General features: G+C 37.6%; 1 long non-coding RNA gene across 1 annotated transcript in view; it reads left to right on the plus strand.

The window, feature by feature from the left end:
• The window catches only part of LOC107211333, a 46,259-nt gene that overhangs the window by 20,028 nt on the left and 4,930 nt on the right, over positions 1-21,301 (plus strand). Inside the window, exon 5 of the long non-coding RNA XR_004499433.1 lies at positions 208-401. This is a non-coding gene — a long non-coding RNA (uncharacterized LOC107211333). The remainder of the gene's footprint in view (positions 1-207; positions 402-21,301) is intronic.

Genomic DNA, 21,301 nt, shown 5'->3' on the forward strand with positions numbered 1-21,301 from the left:
CATATATCTTTCAAAACAGCACATGATTATAGCCTAGGAATGCATTAAGAAACTTAAATGTGAATTAAGTACATGAAAAGATTGCTTAGATCTTGCAGACTCCGTTGTATTGTGAACACTTAGTGGTGGGAAAGGATAATTCTTACAGTGCTTTCTGTCTGTGAGTTTTAAAAAAGCTTTATAGGGTGTTATTGTACCTGTCTGCAGGTGACAAGATTGAAACACAGAAAATAAAAATTTTTCCAAGGTCTCCTGGAAGGCAAATGGTGCTGCTGGAGGAAAAGCCAATCGGTTCAGAGGTCTGGGCCAGTTCTCCAAGTGCTCTACTGCCTCCTTTGTTTCCAACTCTTCTATTTCCCAAGAAAACAAACATCTCCACTAGAACTTCCAAGTAGAATGTGGTAAGTATTCTGAGAAACATCTGCTAGGAATTTCTACTTTTATTATTTGCTTCTAGTAGCATTATACTGGTAATCACAAGCCTAATTTTTTTTTTTTTAATAGTTGATGCCACTATAATTCCAACGTTCCTTATTCTGAAATTGAGTTATTCTGTATTTTTGCATAGAGAAATGAAGGTAGTTTATCCCAGTTTTCTTCAATACAATTCCTAATGTTCTGCTTTCAAAGACAGAGATCCTCCTGCTGCAATATCTCATAATCTGTTTTTATGAATAGAAATTGCATCAAATGCAACATTAGAGGAATGGCATTATCTTTACATTAAGTGAAGTCCTTATTCAGTTACAAGTTATTAAAAAAAGAGAAAAGGAAAATATTTTTCTTTTATTTCTTGACTATACATGAAACTATTCAGTTTATTTTTGTGAATCCTACTCTTTGGCCAGTTCCTGGGAGTGCCATCACACAAATCTTAGCTTCACCAGGCCTCTCTCCTCGAGACCACACTGCTCTTACTCTGACATTAACGAAGTCTGAGTTTATATCTAAGCTTCTGATGGACACATTGCTGGTTAGAGTTGGTTGGAAATCTTTAGACAAAAGATTTTCACCTGTGTGGTGGAGCTGGGACCCTTTTTTATTTGAGCTGTTTTCAGGTCTGCTGAGGCTCTTGAGGTGTGTCACTGTGAGACCTGAGCAGTGCCACACGTCAGTGGGTTTGCAGATGGCTTTCCTAGGAATAAGGGAAGCACGTCCCTCTACACCAACCCCTCTGCTGTTGTCAGCAGTATTAGTAAGCCACAAGGATCTGTAGAATTTCAAGCAGGATTTAATATGACTAATCACATCCCACAGGATTTGACTGACATTTCAGTACTGGGTTCTGTGCAGCAGAAATAAGCCTTTAAGAATAAAACATTTTCTGTATTAAAAGGATACCCTTCATATAACTGCAGCAAACCCAACAAGAGGAATGACTCTTGTACACTAAAATTAGAGTTCATGTGACAGACAAGGTACGAGCTCAGGGTTCCAACATGCACACTAGGATTTGCTAAATTGAATAAACACAAACAGATCTAATTCTGATGCTTTCTCATTTGTTCATGCTCAACTTTAGAAGTCAATAACACTTTTCAAGACAGACTATGTGAGCATTATGTGAAATTGAATAGGTGCCTTTGCTTAGGAGTTTGTGGCATTTTTTTAATGAGACAATGCAATAATATACACAGAGTATCTGGAGGTTTTAAAATGTATACTCTTCCCTGAAATTGGCAAATTAAGTATCACATATACTTTGAAAATACTAATGCTACATTTTTCTAAGAAAACACAATAATACGATTTTTACTGACGTCCAGATGTGACTTTTGCTGTCTTTGAAAAGCAGATTTTCAACATCAGGGCTCTGATGTAGTGTGTCCTGCTGGTTAATTGAGGGCATCTTACTCTGTTTTTATTTCTGAAATCCAAGTATTTGCATATAAATTTATATCCATAAAATTGATGTAAGAATAACTTTGGTTCCCATATTACAGTTAGTTACATGTGTGCAGACTTGTAATTTTTTTCATTATGATTTTGTTGTTATCCTGTTCTTTGTAATGCCTGGCTAAATCTGTCATACCACATCATTTTGTTTGGCCTTTTCAGGGGTGCTGGTTGCTCTGTCTCAAAGTTTCCTTTCCATTTTATTCAGTGCTGTATATTATCCTGAGATCTGTTCTCTACAGAAAATTTGGTTTTTAACATTCTGGTGCAATAAACGGCAATAAAACAGGGTGAGTTTTCTAACTGTGTAAGAAAACCATGCCACTGATGTTTTTTATTGAAGAAAACATTTAAATACTTTTTAAAGGTGTTTTAGTCATCTTGGCAATGTGCAGTGTGTAGAAGCTAAGGATATGTGACTCAGGAGAAGATGTGTTGGTGCTCATTTAGGGAAAAAACTCCGTTTGTATTCATACAGAGCCTGAGCTGAGACCCAGGGGAGCAAACAAAACACTCTTCATCACATACAGGAGGAAATCTGCAGCTGATGTAAATTTTTATAACTCAGTTGACTTCTGAACAGCAATGCTGATTTTTTAGAAGATGAAGTTTTTTGCACAGTGGTGGTATTTTCTTTGTTTACTTAAAAAACAGCTGTGCTTAATATTGGGCAGAGAAGCCAAATCAAGTTTCCTGACCTGCATCCCTGTCCTCAGCAAAGCTCTTCTGGATTTACTTTAACCAGACTGGGATCAGTATCTGCTTCAATACGTACAAAATACCAAGAGACATTTCTATAGTTTTTGTTCTCTTACTGCTTGGAGCCACTTTGTTGGATCAAAGCAAGTTGAAAGCTGGGCTAACCAGATGGTTTGGGATTTCCATGAGGAAGACTATCCTGGGGAGACATAGGACCAGAGCAGGGGATTGCTTGCTTGGAGAGTTACTGAGCATCATTTTGTTTGAGTTTCATTGGGCACAGGTGACTGTTAACTGGAAGAAAGGCTGGCATAATAAATAATAATAATAATAATAATAGAGCACCCAAAAGCTGCCCTTCACTTCAGAGATGGCTGTGGGAGAGTGGATAGAGGAAGGAATGTGTCCCCTCTTCTCTCAGCTGTACAGGGTGCATCTCAGCTTCAATGAAAAATTCAGTTTTATGTTTCCATTTGAGGAATTTTGTATGCAAACCTTCCCAAGCATCCAGATGAGAGTATTCTCGAGGGTGTGTTCCTGCTGCTTCGGGTACACAGCTTTGCAGTTCATTAAACTCTGCTGTCTTGCATGGTAATATTAGTTCCTACCAAACCCAGTAGTGTTCATTTACAAAATGCAAGTGTAGCCACGTGACAGAACAGCTCCATGAAATACATCTCAGTTACTGAGCAATTTGCAAACTTCACAAGTGTTACACAACAAACAGTGTCCTTTGAGGGAAAAGGTCTCCTGCTCATGGCAGGGGACTTGGAACTGCATGATCTCTAATGCCTCGTCAACACAAACCATCCTGTGATTATATGGTTCTGTGAACACCAATTAAGAATTTTGAGGAGTTCTTCACAGTATTTTTCAATGGTTAAACTGGCTTACCTGTTAAAACTCCAAGTCACAGCATGAGTTTAGTTTATAATTACCCAAAATTCTTGATTATATCTAACCCAGACACCATCTTGCTCTCTAGGGAACATCATGACAGCTGAAATTTGTTAAGAGTTTGGGGAAGTAGTTACCATGTGCAGATGGTTGGCAGGTGACTTTTCAGTCAGAATCCCATCACAGCTGAATGGATGATGTGTGTCATATTGGGGGATGATATAGGAAAATATATCAAATACAAATTTGACATATTTGCAAATTTTTTTTCTCATACCATTTGTATTGTTAAAAACTGTGTCTCAATTTAGATGCACTCAGCTTGTACTTCTGTTGTTTATATGAGTGTGAATTGGCACAGTTGGGACAGCTCTACCCTCTGTACAATTAACAGAAGAAAGAATTGGGTGTTTTGCAATTTGACTAAATTAACCTATGAAAGCTGTAGAGAAATGTAATTCCTTTGGCTGCTGCGAATATTTAGAGACAATGCTGGTCAAGCATCTTCCTTGGTAGTGGAAGATCACCCTTAGAGTAAGGATTAATGTGTATTTCAATATTTATTCATACGGGATTTTAATTTATAGTTTCAGCACACATCCATAGTTGCTCTCAGTCAAAACATCTGTCTTCATATTAACTCAGAGTACTTCTGATTGTTAAAAAAAACAATGTTATGAGATGTGGGGGTAGAATAATTATCTCTCTAATACAGCATTAAGAAATTCCCTGCACAGAGAAAGACAGATTTACACTTGCTTTGTCTTATGTGGGTGTAAGAGATAATGGGAACATAAATCTCTGTAGGATAATAAAATGTATAATTTAGAATCTCTGCATAAGATTAATGCCACACAGCTTTTTCTTCTCCCCCGCCCCTTCCCCCCCTGCTTTTTAGGTAATGAGGTTAGTATTTTCACAGATTACAGTTTCATTATCAACCAAAATAACCAGCTGACCATAACATATTTACAAGATTTTTGGATTAAAAAAAAAATAAATTCTTAGGGTCATTGTTTTTAGGAATAAAATTGTTTATTAATAATTTTAGTGTAGACTTTTAAAGCTCAGTTTTTATTTGGTTGCCAGGACTTTTTATTAGTTATAATTTATGATTGTGTTTTTAGTTGAGAAATTGATCCTGTTTTGAAATATGTTACCTTGTGATAATGAAGAAGGGGAAATACAAGAAGAAAAAGTATAATGTAAAGAGGGAATAGGATTTTTTTAATCAATGTTAGCACTTGTTCCCAGTATGTAATAAAATAGAAAAATTTTGTGAGATACTTCCTATTATCAAGCCTCTTACCAGGTGCTCATACTTTTAAAACTAAATGTTATTGTGTTAATGAACTCTGTCCAGAGAGGCTGAACATCAGAAGCCTCTCAGAGCCCTTTGTTGGTGCTTTGTAAGAAATGTTGGAAAGCAGTGGAATTAAGGGGTTGCTTCCTAGTGCTGGTCATCTTGAGTGCTTTGGCATTTCACCTCAATTTCTGTGTTTTAGTTTACCCAGTGAGCGTAAGGGTCGCAGTGCAAAGCTGCTTGAGATCCCAGGTGGTTTGGCAAAAATGTGTGTCAAGGGATGCTGTTCCCTAATTTTGCTGCCAGGAGTTCATGTTCAGCATACTTGTTCCAGTAAAACCTCATCCTGTTCTTAATTATCAGCTTCAAAACATTGCTTCTCATTGCATGAGACTTCCCTCAGACAAATGGTTCCTGTGAACATTTTGTCCTTTGAAACTTAGCAATTGGATCAGTTTTCTTTATTTTTTTTTAAGGTTGTAAATGGTTTTTCTTTGAGGCTATTTTTTTAATTTTTCACATTCAATCTATAATTAAACCTAATCTGGAATTTAGGTTTTATTTTGGAGTTGAAGATAATTTCCTTTGCCAGGAGACCATTTAAGGATACGCCCTATATGCTCTTCATGTGCCTTTTATAATGGAAGAAATGCTTCAATATACTCTGGAATTCATTGGGATTTAGACATTTCTTGTTGATACCATGTAATGTGTACTGTAGTACCCTTTCCTTAAAACCTTTTGCCATAAACCATGCTATTTTTAGAACTTGTTAGAGATGTGCTTCTTAAATATCCTTCAGCAGAGGTGGGTGTGTGAAACATAATGCAAAACTTCAGTGATTCCAGCAGTTGGGAAACACATTTTGGTCTGTCCAAGAAATAATTATTCAATTATTTTTCGTGTCTCCAAGCTCTGCAGAGTGCACTGAGCCTCACTGAGCGTCCTCTCCTTCCACTCTGCCCTATACCACCTTTGTCATATGACAGTGATAATGCCACTATTTCAGGAGTCAGTTCTTAACAAAATTAGCCATTATAATCCAACTGCAAAGAAATGCTTTGAAGATACCTGGCATGCTGTGTTTTCTGACTTACTGCAAAAACAAATGTTTACACCTCATAAGTGAGTTTATGAGTATATAATTTCTGGCAGAGTTCAGTTAATACAATTAGAAAAAGTGGAGATGCCATCAGAGGCAAACAAATTACTTTATCTTTCTCCTAAAATGGAAGCTGAGAGTATTCTGATCTGCTTTTTAAATGTTTTTACTGTACATTGTATCCTGTTTCCAGGAAAAAGAACAGACTCATTTTGTCCCAAATATCTACCATAATAAGAAACATTACCACAAAGATGCTTCCAAACCACGGTCTTCAAGGTTGAAATGACTTTTTTTTTTTTTTCCCTAATTCTTCAATCCATCTGTTTTAAGATCGCAAATTGCAGAGCTTGGTCTTTTAATCAATGTTTCTTTCTATTTATGCCATAAATGTGCCAGAAAATAGTTGTATATACTTTCTTTAATTTGATAAAAATTCTGAAGCATTTTCTTCTTTGGTAAACTTAAAATTGAATAATAATAATAGTTCTACTTAGCTTTTAGGCTGCACTTTACTGGGTTAAAAAGGACTGTGTAAAAATCAATTAGGAAAGGTTTAATGAATAGCATTGTTTTTCCTTACTTATGCCTCTCATTGTGATAATTAAAAACGCTTTTGTTTTTCTACTGTGAGAAGCTGCACTGCATCAAGGCCAGCAGAGTGTTTACAAAGAAGTGATGTATGAGCTCTGCGAAGCCATAAAATAAAGTGCAGCAAGCTGACATTGGGTTGGCTTCTCTAAGTTTCAATTATTACAGGTTTGTAATTTTACCTGGGACATGGTGAAAGTTTATTTATATAAATGCCAGTGATGTTGTTAATAATTGTGTCCAGGATCAGCATAGAACATCATTGATCAAACCCATTGAGGCTTTGTTTTAAATCAAGTGTGAGAAATTTGACAAGTCCATAGTTGTCTAATATAGATTTATTTTTTTTAAATGCTTCAGGTATCAAAGTTAGAATTCAAGCAAACTTTGTAGTTATTGTTCACTCTTTTCCATTCTATCCATCCTTATCCTTTTGGAAACATTATCAGCTTTAATTGTATATTTGTATTATATACATTGTGTTATGGGCTGAGAATCAGTCTCTAGGTAGCTTTTCACCCTAAGTTATTGGTAATGACTTACTAAGATGTGTAGTATCAAGGAAGTATTTTCCAGTTTGATGTTGCCCTGTAGCTTCTGGGTATTCCTGTCTCTTAGAATCAGCAACTTGTGTGGTATCAAGTTCAAAGCTTAAAACATGCTCAGAAATATGTTAACAATTTTTGCTGTTCTGTTAGTGGGAGTATTTGATCTGACAAGACTTATGTTCTCCCAAAAGCTGTTGAGTACTATAAAAAAGAATTAATCCTGTAAGAGTAATTAATAATCTTTAATCAGATATTGTATGATTTTCCCTGAAATCAATATCCAGGTGGATGACTCAGAGCAGTATGACTCACACTATTTACTCTTTTGAAATATTGACAAAACAATTTGTTTTAGGGGAAGTATATAATTTTTCTGAAATTGAATAAACATGAAAAAATGGTACCTCGAGACCTGTCTAAGATGCTGTCTGTCTCCCTTGGCATTCTGCAGGAGTAAAGAGAATTGAATTAGGTTTGACATCAGTAAGTTTGACTCAGAAAGGATTATTGGTGGGGGTTTGCTTTAGGACTCAGAACTTGTTGCTCCCTTGCAGGTGCCATAACAACGTTGTGGCTTCCCTGACATGCAGCAAAGCACACCTTGAGTTCTCAGAGATGCTGCTTTCCCTTGGGAATAGATTTGAATATTAGTAGATTTACAGATTTTTAATACTCATGTTGGAGGTTTGTGTTGCCATAATCTTAACAATCAGGGTGCCTTTTTGTGGGCAATGAAAACAAAATCTGGAGAAGAAGGGGAAGGAACCTGGCATTAAATACTTGTGCTTCTGGATTGCCAGCAGTGGTTGAAGCTTAAGTGTAAACAGGCAGAGGCACAGACCTTCTGACACATCAGACACCTATTATTTCCTACAGACAAGTAAAAAACCCTTGAGCTGGAAAGTCAACCACTTTCCTCCACTGTGAGAAGTATTTTACACAGATCTAAGAGCTTGGCATGTACTATGATGGCAGAGTTGAGCATGGCTGCAGCGGGACCCTCAGCAGCTGAGCTGTGACCTCTGCTCCTCACTCCTGAGAGCACAGAAGGAAGCTTTAAATTTCAGTGACAGCCCATGATCCTGCAGCAATTCCAGTCCTGAACCTTTCGTCCCCTGACAAGATTTGTTGTAACTTGCAGTAGTGTCAGAAGTACCAGAGAGGAGCTGCAGGTTTTAGGAATACTTTTCACAGCTCTGCTCCACATCTAATATTGAAGAGATCCTCCTCTGCATGGGGACAGCTTTTGGTTTTGTACCATAGCAATTTTTACTAAGTTTGGAAGCATGGTGTTTTTCTCAAAGACATAATAAAACTGGATTGTAGAAAACCTATGATCAGCATCTATCATTAATATTTTGATTTAACATTAGTGAGTACATATTCTTCTTCATAGCCATACTACATTGCTTTAATGCAATAGTCATTTAAATAGTAGAAAATAATCTTGTGAATGACTTCCATTTCAGCTTGGGGAATGCTTAGAAACATTTAATCAGTTCTGTCAGATCAATGGAAAGAGGTTTGCAAAATGAAGAATAAAGAACTTGCAGTAGTATTACCTAAATCAAATAGGGCAGTTTAAATTGATTCTTTTTTGTTGTTTACTTTTTCATCTTTGTTAAGGTCCAATCTAATTTTTAACATTATTTACAGAAACCAGTGTTCTGGATTTTTATTCTGTTTTTATGCAATTATTTTCAATTTTAAGCATTACTTTAACTTGTCTGTGGTCTTCTAGCCTGGGTGTTTGCTTCCATTGATTATATTTTAGAAAACTTTGGCTCATAATTTATTTCCCAGGTTCAAAGTTGACTGCTAACAGCCCCCATCAGCCAAGCAGACCCTGTCTCTTTCCCTCCCACTCAGGTCCCCTATACATTGATGTGCATTAATCATTCAGCATCTGTCTCAACTCTTACATCACCTGATGTGAACACAAACCTTTCTCTCACACTTGAGAATGCTTAGAACATTCAGTGCTTTGTCCTCACACCCCTGGGTTGGCAACCAGGGAACCCACTCCAATGGTTCAGTGAATTTGTGTGAAATTTGTGGCTGTACATCCACAGACAGGGTGTGAGGAAGGAAGTCCAAGTGCAGGGATGGGAACAGGTGTCCCAATGGGAGCATTCCAGGCACCACTGGCCCACCCAGCTCTGTTGGGAGCTGTCACACATGGGTTTGCTGTGCCAGAGCAGGCTGGGGCTGCCAGCTTGGCTCTCCCAGTTACAGTTCTTTTCTACTTCACAGCTTCCTGCAGAGCAAACAGGAGTGCCCTGGGTCAGTGCGACCTCCACATCACTTCTGAGACCATATTATATAGTGTATACAGTATATAAATAAACTATATTTGGAGGCAGAATTTTTCACCCACTGTTCATGTGATGGGGGGGGGTAAAAGGGGTAATTGTTTCTGAGCACAGACTAATCCAGACATCCAGTGTTCTCTCTTTATAATGCATCTTTCCTTTTTTTGCCCCCTTTCTTTTTTCCTAAGTTAGTCCCTGATGCCCAGTGTAGATTTGCTTTCCAGCTAAGTATAATTTGGTATTTTTCCAGAAGCCTAGTTATCTGTAAAGTACAGGCTCTGACTTTTTATTTAAAGAGATGCTTTGGGATTATGTTCATCAGATTTGGGGAAGCCATACCTTATTAAGTGTTCTTTTTTTCCCCTGCCTGAAGGTTGAATTTTTTTTTTTTCTGAAGTACATCAAAGCTAGAAACTAACAGGGTAATTACTACTTTTAAAATTTATTCAATAGTAACCAGTAAACAGATACCATCTCATACCCACTCAGCATGTTTTGTGTATGTGGTTTGGTTTTTGTGGAGGCAGATGGCTGTCAAGTTAGAAGTTCAACACAATGAGATTTTGACAAGAATTTGATCCCATAGTATTAGCTGAATCTGGGACCAAGTTTTGGCTCTGGCCTAATATTAGCTGTGAAATAGTTGCTTTTTCCTTCAGCTGACACCAACTGGCAGATAGTTTGTGCATGATAAATAGCCAATGATAAAATAATTTTAGATTTCTCTTTCGTACTCTGTATGAGTAATAGTATTATGTTTGCTTGCCCCCTTTCATCTGTGAATCCTGTATCCTTTCTGTGCTGCAGAGCAGTTGCTGTACGGAAAAGGAGGCAGCTGCCTGCCCTCCAGAGCAGGCATGGGCTGGGAGCTTCCCTGGGATGGTGGGAGATGAGGTTTGCAGCTTCCAGGATAATGAGGAAGTGGAATTTGGGTCTCCCACAACCGAGAAGAGTCTCCTGATCTCCAGGCTTTTATGCAAATACACATATCAACATAAACACCCCCATCTTGGAAGAAAAACCTTAGCAACTCTGTTTTACTCTGGCCACAGGATGTCTTGAACATAGCCTGGGAATAAACCCCTCAGCAAACTGGATTTTAGGTGTGCTCAGAGTGGGGAAATTGGAGCCATGCAGGAGGAGGAGAAGCTCTCAGCATTCAGGGAGCTTTAAGGGCAAAAGTGAAGTGTCTGGGAAGCAGAGGCTCATCACTGTTTGGGAGGCAATTGTGTTTATACTGATATATATACAGAAATTGTTACAAATAATAGAACCTTTTCTAGAAATGTGGGTATTCTACTATTGTCGTAAGGGTCACAGGACAATTTGTGTTTTTACAATGTGAAATAAGGGAAGACTGGTTAATTGAGATGACAAGTGCTTTCAGCAGCTTTCTCCACTGGCAGAGAGTTGAATGGTTTTCAACAGTGACTTGAAATGTCTTTTCCTGTGCATCTGAGTCCATCCATAATTGTAGTGCAGGTTTTTTACTGCTGTGACTGATAAAAGCACAACATAACACAAATTATGTGGGCAGATTTTAAAATGACTGTGGTTTCATGCAAGGTTATTAACTTTTTATACTGTTGACTTAGGATGATGCCCTGAACAGTCACTTGTCATGTACCCACAGCCCAAAAACCCCAAACAGGTTTTTGTGTGAAAAATTCATGCTCTGTATGTTGGACCAGCAGTTAAATGGATAGCTATAAAAACCTCTATGGCGGGCTCTCTGTTGTAGGATGCAATGCATTATTCATGACACCAACCTGCCTTGGCAAGCTTTAATGTATTTCTAGCATTAACTCAGATATGTATCCAAATCCAGAAACTATATGTGACATAGCATCTACCACTTTGATCCAAGCATATCTTACTAAGCCTCTCACATCTCTGTCAGTCACCTGGGAGGTGAGATGTGAATGGTTCACCTGAATGTTTGGATTTGAAATTTATTGGGGAAAAAAAAATTGTCTTTGGCTGTTGCCTTGATAACTTAGCTTCATTCCAAATGGTAAACATGTTGGTAAATGTGAATGAAAAGCCTCCAGAGTATAAATAATAAATGCTTCTTCCAGCTGTACTGAGTGCTTTACGTTTCTGAAATGATGCCAATATTTTTTCTTCTGCTTTTAAATGGATTACATTGTTACACAGTACTATGCTTTCTGCTAGGCTGTGTGAAGGCCTTTATTTGTGTTCATAAGAGTTGATTTTATATAATTACTAGCATAAAACATCATATGCTGCAAATTAAGCACAAACAAATTAAATGAATATTCAGGGAATCCTTAGCAATTTGTAGTATTTTGTACAAGCTTAGTGCAGGTGTTTAGGAGTTTCTCAGTTCGTGATAATTAATAGATGATTTTGTTTAAAATGTCTGAATTATGAATATATTTATGTGTTTCTTTACTAGGATAATGTTTGTGAATTTATCTTACCCAAATTATAACTATTACATTAAATCCACACAAATTATCATAGTAAGTGAAATCAAAATGTGTCATTTCCCTCCACCCTGTTCCCCATTTCTAACCATAAAATTGAAGGCACTGACTTAGATTCCTTCAGGAGTCCTTTACTCCCTCCAGTTTGGCTTCCTGAAAGTATAAGACTCATGTAAGTGTATTTTAGGGACAAGACAAAGGTATAAATTAGCTATCCTTCATAATTCCTTTGAAAATCACAGTGTGAATGTAAGGTTCTGCTGATCACTTAGGGGGCAGACACTGACTTTTCTAACAGTGAAAAAGGTAATGCCAATCAGAAAAAAACACCAGGTGAAATCTTAGGAGCAAAGATTGAGTTAACCTGGGATTTTCTTGGCAGCTGCTGTAGTGTATTTGCTTTGCATAGATCTGAGAGCTGTTCTACAGCAGAAATAACTACTGTTAACGCTGAGCTTACAGAGCATGCAGATACATGGTATGGTGGGTCTGCAGAGTATCAAAATAAAACTGTGGGCACTGCACATTTTAATAAAGAGTGAAAACAGAATTATTTGCCCAAAATAATTGGCCAATAAGGGTCAATTTGTATAATTCCTCTTTTCAGAAGTAACTTCCAGTTGAGGAATAGAAAATAGGTTTTAGTGTCTGTTAGCATCCTGTTGAGACAGAGTTCAAAGGAAAGCATATAAAACCAGTGATAGGTTTCTCTGCTGAAATAGTATTTATTCTTTAGGCAAAGTGAAAAGGTGTAAGAGAAATGTGCTGTGTTGGAGAATATTTTGTGGGAGTCATAAAGAAATCAAGCCATACCAGTCTTTAGTTTTGCATGGTTTTCCTTTTAATGTGAATAAATCTATTGCTAAACCACTGTCTACAAATTCTTTCCTAAATTGTCTCTGCTTTAACATGGATTAAATTCCAGTCAGTCGCCTTCCTTTCCTGAATGCATGATCATGTAATATGACTCTGCATTAAATAGTGTCTGCAGATAGAAATTTGATAATGGCACATTAAAGATTATTATCCAATGGAAGTAAATGAATATTTGAGCCATCTGTATCATGGGAAGTGTGATTAGGGCAAAAGTGCAAGTTTTTCAAAGAAGTCAAAGCTTCAGTGATGAATGGAGAATCTTCGATGTCGGAAGGCATCTGATATGGAGCTGTACAGTGAATTTAGAGCAGAGATTTGATCACATTTCCTTTAAAAGAAATTTCCTCTCTCTTTTTTAGGTATAGGAAAATCTCATGAGGAGTTGGTCATACTTAGACTGCAGAATGAGGTACTTAGTTGCTGTTTTGCTGTATTTGCTGCTCTCTGGACATGTATTGCCTCAGGCTGTTCATTCTCAGCTCGCCAAGGCATTGAAGCTCACAATTTCTTATGCTCCTTTTGAGGGCAAATGTATTTGATCTCTGCTTTGTGCAGTGCAGTGTTCTGGCCCTCTTTCATCATTATGAGTTAAATCCTCTTCAGAATCCTTCAAAACCCCAAAGAGTCTTGACACAGCAGAACTTTTGGAGCTGAACTCTATCGTGCACCAGGAGCATGTCCCTGGCTCTCCAGGGCAGTTTTCTGTTTTCCAGCAAGGGGAGGGCTGAAGAGCAGGCAGCTCTGAGCTGTATCTGAAGAGACCTCAAGAGTGAGTGCAGGAATTACTGGAACCAAGTGGTAATTGTGGAATAGAACCATACAGTCAATAGATACAGACAAGAAATGAATAGTCATCAAATCTGTGTACTCATTTAGGGTTTGGCTCAACAACTGCGGTAAATGGGAGCAGATGATAATCAGCTTCTGCACTGTTGGTGCAGAGGGTAATGAATGAGCACTGACTGCTGCTGTTCTGAGGAGCCCTACTGAGGGAGCAGCAGCATTTGGCCAGCTTGCCTTTGATTTCATTACAAGTGTCAGGCGCTGTGTCTAGACTGGTGCTTTGGCAGCTAATTGATCTCTAGCATTTGATATGCTAATTATTTCTTTCATAATATGCTAATATGTGTACAGTGAAAAAACAGCTTTTAAATGCTACTAGGATCTCAGAGGCATATTTAGAACTGGAAAGTAAGAGCTGGAAATCTTGATTTATGTCAGTACAATATACAAGTGACTGAAGGTTTCTAGTGGTGGGAATTTAGCTGGAAAATGGGAATGTTAAGACAGAAATTGTTTAATCATATAGTGACTGTACAGGGCATGTAGCAGGCTATTCTGCAGAGCCCAAACAGAGAAAATCGGTGTGGATTAGGGAATATACTCCTCTGTCCAGCACACTTCGTTTGCTGCTGCTATATGGATATTCTTCTTTTTGTCAGTGATTTGGATGTCATAGTTTTTATCATATTTCCAGCAGTGAGAGAAGGAAAAACAGTAGGGAAGTGTATTTGAGTCACCTCCAGGGTAATACCTCTATACATTATGACTACTTCTCCAGGCAACTGTTACTTCCTGGCTCTCTGATTTCCTACCATTTGACCATTCAAAATCTGACGTTAATTGACTGGTTTCTATTCATTCTCAATTTTTTTTTTTTTGTCCTTTTCCTCTTTGGATTTGCTTCACCCTCTGGGTACTTTAAAATAGATTCTGATGAGTCTCAGTCATTACCTCTCAGAAGCTCCATGTGGAATTTTAATTGAATGTGTTCTTCAGGCTGTGACAGAAAGGAGCCATCAGGGAGAGTTTTCATACACATTTCCTTTTGTCTGTCTCCACTCAGGTATTCTGAAAAATACTTTTATTAAATACGTATTTGATAGGTTTGAAAACTATCGAAGTGAGTTTGCTGAAAGATATCTACTGAGGAGCCCTCCAAGGATCTAGGATAGAGCTGGAAACACACATTATTCATGCAGGACAGAGCCAGAGGCAGAACCAGGATCCTTCCTGACCCTTGGAGTTCAGCCATGTTTGGCAATTGAACAGTTTAATTTCATTAAATATTTCTGAAAGAAAGCTGCTAGATTTTCTTCTATACAGACAGACTAATAGTCTGTTCCAGTGCCATTGAGTAGATAGTAATTAGATTACTAATGTGTACTTAAAGTTTTAAATAATAGGAAAATGTCTGCTCTATGTTTGGCTCCAGTCCCTGTCAGGAGATTAGCTGAACACCTATCAAGTGTTGTAAGTGCATGGGCAGACTGTGCAGCAATTACTGGGAACAGATTCCTGCTGTAATAAGCTTATCTCTATGCTCAAAGCCCTAATCACCTTCTTGTTGACAGGAGAGAACTTCAATTTTATTCACAGGGGTATAAGAAACTGATTACTTGGCTCTGCAGACCAAACCAATCCAAATAAAACCACCCATTCATTTTAAAGAGCAAAGTGAGTGAACTGATTGATGAAAAATTCAATGGAGCTGTTTTTACTGAAGTCTAAAGCAGCAAATCCAAATGCTTTCTTATGTCAAGAGATACTATGTACAGTTAAATTCAACCAACAAAATTCTTCTAATGGTGTGGAATCACAGTAGTGTTTTAGGCAAATACAGATATATTTTTATAATGGAATTTTGTGTGTTTTTCTTAGTTTCACTTTGAGGTTTTTCAGAACTGATATGAAGCTGGTGACAAAGGAGAATTTCTCATCCTGATACAAGTGTAGCTGATAAAAGGATCTGGTCCACCATAAATGACATACATTCCTTCTTTTTTCAAAAATTTAAATTTCTTCACTTGCAAATCTGATTTTTGGGAGCAACAAGTACCAGATGTCCTGAATCCCCCTCCTTAGCTGGATTTCTTGAGGGAGTAGTTTTAATTGAAATTGGCAAAATGCAATTTTACACTAAAAGAAGGACTCCTTAATAAATCTTATTTGTGGCCCTTTACTTCTGCTTCAGTAAATCATTTCCAGGATCTACTCAAACCCTGCAGCAATAGACTTGAGAAATAATGCTTGGAATAAATTGTGGACTTTTTTGTCTTTTAGCCCAAAGAATTCCATCTGGTTAAGACCATGTAGTTATACCATAACTGACCCCCCAAGGCTTCATTGATGAGGATAAAAACTTTGCCACTTTCATCTCTGTGCATAATATATTACAAAAGCCACAGAAAGTAATGCCTTGATATGCTTGCAGCTTATTCAGGCATAGCACCCAGAGGTGTTATTGATACAATTTTAACCAGGGACCTACTAGGACTGATTGGATTATTGTAATATACCTTAAATAAGAAAAGTAATTAAAAATTGTGGGTGATTTGAACAAGTAAATGTAGTGACTTCACTAAAAAGGAATTTAACTGCTTCAGAAATATCAAGTGCAGCTAAATTTACTTTAAACAAAAGTGTCCTTGAGTGTTGAGTTAAATTTATTTTAGCCATGTTGATGATTCATGCATTTGCTTTCCAGAAATACATATATTTATAAATATATATACCACCAAAAAAATCATGGCACAACCATTATTAGCACAGCAATAGTCTCCATAAGATACAGAATCCACATGGAAGATTTGGAATTATAAATTTTGTCCCATCAGTAAGAAAAAGGAAACATATCTTAGAAGAATTAAGTTAGATGTGTCAAACTTGCAATGCTAAAAACATGGGGGAAAATTCTAAAAATGACCTATGAATAAGTCAGTGAGGATGAGGAGAGTGAACAGATAACTGGTACTGCATGATAGCAGTGAGTGGTCAGGAAGAAAGAAACCACATGTAGAGCATGAATTCTGGCTAAGACTTGTGTGTAGAAGAGTTAAAAAATTAATGGAAGTATAAAGGGGTATCAGCTAAACATGGAGAATTGTTCACGAGAAAGCTCATGTGCAAATCTGTGTCCCCTTAATATGCTTTATAATGGCTTTCAAATACCAACACACCCTATTAAAATGGTGCTGGGTATCACACACAGGAACACCCCCCTCAGCAGCTGGATTAATGGCACCCAGCGGATTAATTAGAGGCTGCTCTGCGGTGTGTGCGGCACGTTCTGACAGCTCAGTGATGCACCTTGGATACATCAGCTTGGATTCTGCAAAGTGGAGTATTCCAAAATCATTTTCTCATGTGTGATTTTTAAATAGTGCTTGAATTTTTAAACTTCTCTCAACAAAAGCTTTCAGATACTCCAGGCTAGCTTCAGATAAATCAGGGACCTTTTCTCTAGCCCAGCTGAGCTTGGAGCTGCTTTCCTTAGGTTGTGTGTTTAGGTTCATTAAATGTCTGCTGAGAAATGTGTATAATACACTGAGTTATTTTTAGAAGACTGGGGTGCTTCTGAATGAATAGCAGTAGGTAAATAAACCATGTTATGAACTCTCACCAAGAGACAAGCCCTGATTTTAGTTTGGGCACAAGGATTGCTGATTTGCCTTAGGAGGCAGCTCTGTCCTGGAGGTGGTGACTTGTGACACGCTGACTCACGTGCTCCTGCTCCCCTGAGTGTTCACTGGATGAGTACAGTTCAGAGATAAATACACCTGCCATTTTTACACAGTTCCTCTGGACTTAAGTATCCCATTTGGCCCTGTCCATGATTTTTGAACAAATTGAAAATAAACACCTGCAATAATGAAAACTGTGCCTCAGGAGAACAGTTGTGTGACAGTGTACACTGAATTTTGATTTGTAGTATTTCCTCTATGTTACTAAGTATCTTATAAAATCTGCCCAACCTTCTAAGCCACAAAGAGCTATGCTATAGATAAAAGGTCTTGATGGCAGTTTTAAGTGGTTTTTTAAGTGGTTCTTACTGGGATAATCTACTTGTCATAATCTGGAGCCCTCTGGTTGCTGCTCAGCAATCCGTTTGGATCCAAGTTCCACTTACTACAAGGATCAATCCTTTTATTCAAGAGTCTCAGAGCTGCAGTCAGCAATGGTATTTCCCTGCAAGTTTTAACTTCACTGAAACTGGAGGGAAACTGTGGAGTAAATCTGATTTATAACGAACCTCATTCATGAGAGCACTCTGCCTTGCACAGCAGTGCTTCCACTTGTTCTCATTTGGTTTTACTGTATCTTTATAGATCCAAACATTAAGAGTTTGGATCAAATCTGTCCATGGGAAAAAAGAAAAAATCAGTTACTCATAACTAACTCCACATTTGAACTTAACAGAAATATTACAGCCTCTAACAATAGTTAGTTTTTTAATCATGAGAAGATCTTTAGTTTTTCCAGCAACTGGTTTCATCACTGTTGCATTGACTGTACCTTGTAGCTTAGCAAATGGACAACAGGTCTGGAGACTGAGCCCAAAGCAGTGTTTTTAAAAGCACAGTTCTGAGTGGGGCTTGCACAATGGCAACTGGTTGTCAGACAAGGTTTTAAAAATACTCCCTTTGCTTTTCCCTTTATTTTTAGAACATCCCCTTCAGGGGCTTTCATTCATATACAGTGTTCTGTGTAAGCAACAACACTAAAAATTAAATGTAGATGCAAATTAGTAAATATTATTTTGCAGAAATTTTTTTTTTTTTTCATTAATTCATACATCGGGGGTGAGGTTCCAAAATCTCCTGGTTTTAAAAATGTCACAGCATGGTGATGGGAGATCAAGCCAATCCCATCTGTAACTTGTGGCACACTCCTGTGACTGGTGCCTTTGACTTCCTTGCTCAAACAGCCACCTACTCTTTTACCAGTGCTCTGACTGAGCGTGGGCTTTGGCACAATACCCAGCATCAGGATTTGAACTTACACTTTTGGATTTGTAGCATTTCCTTGAGCAGCTCTGACACTAAGCCTGTTATCAGATCAAACAATGGAAAATAAATTCCTTGGCTTATTTGGCTGTGGTGGCTCAATGGCTCTGCATTGAAATATTTGCCATTGGTCCAGACTGAAACAGAGCTGTGCATCAGCTCCTGTGTGCTGAATGTCTTTTAGTCGTAATTTTTGGAAGGTATCTGGGTGAAGTCATGTTACAAGCTAAGGTGATTCTCTCACTTTCATCCTTACAATTTTCACAGTCTATGAAATACAATCACATTCCCATAATCATAAATAAAAATTATTTTGGTGTATGATTAATAATTTTCAGAGTTAGGAAAAAATAGTGGACTAAGGCCCTTAGCATTGTACAACCTGATTGGATTTTGACGTAGAGACATCTAATTATTTTGAAATGTAAGTTCTCCATTTTATCTTTGCCTATCATTACCACTAACATTTTGGATAGTTTTATGAGACCTTTGATTTCTCTAATCCTCAGGTTTTTTTTAATCATTTCATTTAGAAGGGCTTTAGCTTCTTAAGAACTGCTGCAAAAATGATCTTTAGTTAAACCTGTGAAGTCCAAAAATCATCTGTCAAAGCAGATGTACAACATTTCCACTGTTAATATCTCTTTGGCCTTTAATCCTATTTTTCTGGTTTGTGTGGGCACTGACAGTTAACTCAAGTTTCAATCAAACCTAGACAAATAGGATTTTTTCCTGCCCTACAGTCGGCTAGTCAGACAGCCAGTGATTTTTTTCACACTGTTCAGAGACTCATTAGACCTTTGTTCAGACTGGCTAAGGCACAGCACGAATGTAGAACCTGCTCTTTCATAGTCCACAACATTTTTCACAGGCTGAAGATTAAGGTTTTATAGGCAAAATATTTTCCATTTTATTTGAAAATTAAATCTATGTAATTTGCAACTGCAAAATTTTGACATGCCTTAAGAGAATGAAAACATTGAAATGGGATCTGTTTCACAAATGTATTAGTTTAATGCCATTCAATTAATGATACCTGAAACGTTGCTAAGCACTTAGATGCAAAGGACTGAAAATTTTAACACTGCATTATTACTATTTCAGTGTATGTTTTCTAATGAATACCCTTCATCTCCAAAGAATGAAATTTAGTTTGTGACGACATTTCATGATGGCATACTGTGCAAAAAATACTGAGAAAGTAAAATTACCAGTGAATTTAGATATTGGATAATAGAAATATAGGTGGCAATAACATCATTACAATACTCAGTGCTTGTATTTAATGTCAGTAGGGAGATAGCTGACTGCTATAAAACACATAGAAAATGGCCAATCACTTCCCCAAAGGTCTTGTAATCTTAAATGATGAAAAGATAACAGATTAAACCAAAATGGAACTGGGCAAGTGGCAGGACAGTAAGGTAAATTTGTTATGAGCTTTAAAATCAAATAAAATTATTAAGATCTACCTCACTTAAAATATGATTTAAGCCTTGCCAAATGGAATTAGTGCAGTGACAGATAAATGCATTATTAATGACAAAAATCTAAATTTTTTTGGGCTGGTTAACTCTTCTCACACTCAAGTACCTCTTAGTGCAAATGAGAAGGGATGAAATACCCTGTATGGGTCAATAGTGAAGCTGCTCTTGAAGCCCAAATACTTCACAGTCTCACTGCTGGTGTAAATAAACTAATTTCTAGATTCACTATCAAATCTGGCCCCAGGTGTTTAGTCTGAGGCATGGTGCAGCATCCTCAGCTAAAGTTATATAACTCTTTATTTTGCAGTCTTCCTGTGTGGGTCTTCTTCCATCTGTTCACATTCTAGTTTCTTGCAAAAACTACCTCCACAGACAATGACTTTTTTTTTTCCCCTTGGCCTACCAGAACTTTATGGATTCTCTCCATGTATCATTACTTTGTCACACTCATTAGAACTTGAAATGAAACCTATTGAGGTGACATAACATCATCTCAGAACACCTGGTGCTTTGGCATTTCACATGTCATATGGGTCATGACATAATAGCATTTCTAATTGTCAGTCACAGAGGAAGATACAAAAACAGTGAGCAGAGAAGGGAAATCCCTGGTGGGAGAACTCAAGGTTATCACTCTGCTCCTGACAGAACTGAGAAACAAACTCACCCGCATGAAAGGCTGGGCTGCTTCTATAGTAATGTTCTGTAATGGAAAGGCACAGAAAGATGTTCTGCCTTTTGTCCTGGATTTCTAATCTCTCATGTATCCTTTTCTCTCTCCCTTTTTCACAAGGTGGGTACATTACATTCTATTTTGTGGATTCTAGCTCTGAATCTAAGGGTGTATTTCTGTGTTAAAAAATTTAGTTAGCATAACATATGTGTTTGAGTGTGTGTGAGCATCTTGCACACACATGTAGAGATATGAATGACTGGTACAAAAATATATGTTTGGTTTATGTCACTGTGTCATGGAAAGCAAAAGTACATTTCTAATACCACAGTGACAGTGATTGGTCAAGGGATACAATTTCCATAGGGGAACTATTCACCTGCTACGGGACTTTAAAGTTTGCAGAACTGGAAGGATTTCAAGGGACTGCCATAGGCTTATTGCCTCTAGAACTCCTCTGAAGCACGGGCTGTGATAGTTATCCACACTGCAGTATTTGGGGATGTGACAGGCACTTTCTCCTGCACTGAGACACCTGCAATGGAGTTTAATAGTTTCAGCTCCTGCTCTGAGAGCAATGCTCCATGTGGGAAGTGGTGCTAATGGAGTCTGCAGAGAGGAAACACCTCTCACGTGCTCCAGAAAGCAGTGTGATATGAGGTCTTTTCACAGTAGCATCTT

The sequence above is a fragment of the Parus major genome, chromosome 14, assembly GCF_001522545.3.
Source record: "Parus major isolate Abel chromosome 14, Parus_major1.1, whole genome shotgun sequence".
Classification (NCBI taxonomy): Eukaryota; Metazoa; Chordata; class Aves; order Passeriformes; family Paridae; genus Parus; species Parus major.